Here is a 3169-nt window from a genome sequence, read left to right as displayed (position 1 = left end):
GTAATTTCTTCTAAATCTGCGTGCTAGAAATCTCAAAATTTAGAGCGTTATATTTGTTTCAAAGCCTTAATTTAGATCCTTCTTGCTATCAAAAATTGGTGACGTCTTTTATTAACAATACATCCTTTTTCCGTCTATTTAGACACTTTTTTTGTAATGTGTGTGAATATAGAACTTTCTAAGTTATTCCAATCTATTTAAATTACTAATCTTCCGGTACTAGTTTGTATTATTGCATATATCTACTGTATTGTATTACGAAAAATGTCATAGAAAAATTTACATTTTGTAACAAGTTTCTATTTCGAAACGCCAGACATCAAGGAATAGTAACAAGTAAATATATGTCATACCCTCAGTAATGAAAAGGTTATATAATATAGCAAAGTAAAAGAAATCCCAGGTATGCCATACAGAAGTAGCACTGAAGGATTAAATATCTCCATGTTAATATTCTCTATTTTAATTCTCTTCCAGCAAAGTGGACAGTGAGCCTCCTCTCGAAAGTATCCCTGATAAAAAACCCAAGTCAGAGTGGCCGCAGGAAGGCAAAATCGAATTCAAGAACGTGTTTCTTCGCTATGCACCGTTGGAGCCGCCGGTGCTTAAAGACCTCACTTTTGTTATCTTTCCTCGGGAGAAAATCGGCATTGTCGGCAGGACCGGTGCCGGCAAGTCATCCTTGATCCAAGCTCTCTTTCACTTAACCAACGTAAATGGTCTGATCGAGATCGACAGAGTAGATACGAGTCAAATCGGCTTACACGATCTGCGCTCCAAGATCAGCATTATTCCGCAGGAACCATATCTGTTCTCTGGTAGCCTGAGGCGGAACCTTGATCCGTTTAACTCGTATACGGATGAACTGCTGTGGCATGCCCTCAAGGAGGTCGAGTTGAAGGAGTTAGATCTGGAAACTCATATCAACGAAGGCGGCTCCAATCTCAGCGTCGGCCAGCGGCAGTTGATCTGCCTGGCGCGCGCGATAGTCAGAAACAACCAGATACTCGTGTTGGATGAGGCGACCGCGAATGTGGATTCGCAAAAGAACGAGTTGATCCAAATAACAATAAAAAAGAAGTTTGAGAATTGTACGGTGCTGACAATCGCTCATCGGCTCAACACCGTCATGGATAGCGATCGTATCCTGGTGATGGATGCTGGCAGCGTTGTGGTGAGTCAATTTTTTTATGATCTTATCTTTTTGTGTATTTTTTAGATAGCGTGGATCATCGAATTTAAATAAGTCACGAAATCTTTCCTTCTTTCTTTGATTATGGAGAATCAAATTAAGAATTTATTGATTATCCTTGTGATATATCTTTTACTTAATTTTCTTTTTAGATTATAAAATTTATTTTTGAGCTTTATAATGTTTTAAAGTAACATAATCATGCGTGATTTTTTCGTATAAATCTTGAGAATTGTTCTCTTCATCCTTGTGCGTTTTATTAAGGTAAATTTATTTGAATAAATCATTTGTTAGCTGTTAGAGTCAACTGTGCTAATAATACCTATAAATAGTCAGCAGAAATGATTTTTATCTTTTATTTTCTGCAGTACACGTTGCGTAAATATTTTATACGTGACACCCCAGTGAGAAGTGACAGTGAAATCGATATCGAATCGACATTATCATTTCTCACTAGGACGTATCAAAGTATGACGCTCTCCAGTAGCGCTCGTAACGAGAATAGATGTTAAATGCGGACTTTTATCCTACACAGGAATTTGATCATCCCCATGTACTGCTGCAGAAGGAAACGGGGTACCTGAAGACGATGGTGCAGGAAACCGGCAAACAGATGGAGAAGATTCTAGCCGGTTTTGCCAACGATTGTTACCAGAATCGCGCTTTGCCCACAATGCTTTTATGTATCCCGACATTAACTTTTAGCAATTCTCTCCAACAGGCACCGTGATTAATAGCCGTAAATGTTCCATCGATTTTTACAAACGATTCTTAAATCTTTGGGATTTGCAAAATGAGAGGATGGTAGATAAAATTCAGTCCGAGAGAAATTAGAATTTTCAATTATTACAATTTAATCTCTTACATAGTTGTTCGCATGGAAATTTTATTTCATTTTTCTAATGAATCAGTTTTCCGGATTTTTCATTTATAGCGTTTTTGATAGCAATGAGCTTGAACCAATCTGGGTTAATGACATTGTAAAAGGTAGAGTCAATCAAATAGTAAAGTATGTGATGTCATTAATCCAACGTAGAATGGTTCAAACTTATTGCAATCGAAAATGCTTTAGAATCATTAGCATCCCTGTATGGAAGAGACATGGAAGAGAAAGAGAGAGAGAGAGAGAGAGAGAAAGAGAGAGTTAAGAGAATTGAAAATGAAATCCAGTATACCAGAATTATTTAAAGATAGGAAATGTAAGGGACATTTTAGGTTTAGGATGTCAAAATGCGAATGAAATGTAAAATTAATGAAGAATTAATTAAATAGGTCGAAAAATAATCTATACATATAACTTATACATAACTTATTTTAATAGTTATTTGGTATAACTGCTATAGTGTCACTGCTAGTGTAGTAGTGACGCTAGTAGTATATTTTTATGCGGGGTGAGTACAATTTTTTGTATATGAATTAATTTCTTGATCACTCTTATGATGTTTTATCAAAATAAATTTATGTTTGAAGTGTTTGAACATGTTTGAATAAGTCATTTAATTACTAGACGATTCTAAATAAGTATTATATGATTAGAATATAATTATATCAATTATTTCCAACATAAAAAAAAATACTGACAGCAATTCTTTTTTTTGCGATATAAACCATCAGAGGTGATCATATTTTTATTATCACGTTGTGTAAATGTTTTATACGCGGCATGTATTAAGTTGTGAAAGATATAGTTCTCGTAAAGAGTGGATCGTAAATCGCGAGTTCTCTATTCAAAGATGACCTTTATCATTCACTTTATCATTCAGGAATTCGATCATTCCCACATTCTGCTGCAAAAGGAGACGGGCTATCTGAAAAGTAAGTTACCGGTATCTATTTACTGCAAGACACCGGTAAAGCCATGGGGGAAGCCTTAGCCGACATCGCCCGAGACTGCTACCAAATCACGTATTCACTGCGCTTTGATATGTCCACAACAATTTATCACAATTACATCAGACAGACGCGATAGATTATTAA

The 3169-nt window shown here is 35.8% G+C and overlaps 1 pseudogene; it reads left to right on the top strand.

Moving 5' to 3' along the window:
- Positions 1-477: 477 nt before the first annotated feature.
- On the top strand, positions 478-3144 carry LOC108764128 (multidrug resistance-associated protein 4 pseudogene; annotated as a pseudogene).
- The last annotated feature ends 25 nt before the right edge of the window (positions 3145-3169 follow it).

Source organism: Trachymyrmex cornetzi, unplaced genomic scaffold, assembly GCF_001594075.2.
Source record: "Trachymyrmex cornetzi isolate Tcor2-1 unplaced genomic scaffold, Tcor1.1 scaffold3930, whole genome shotgun sequence".
Lineage (NCBI taxonomy): Eukaryota > Metazoa > Arthropoda > Insecta > Hymenoptera > Formicidae > Trachymyrmex > Trachymyrmex cornetzi.
Note: the sequence above shows the minus strand (reverse complement) of the source record. Positions and strands in the feature narration are given on the sequence as shown.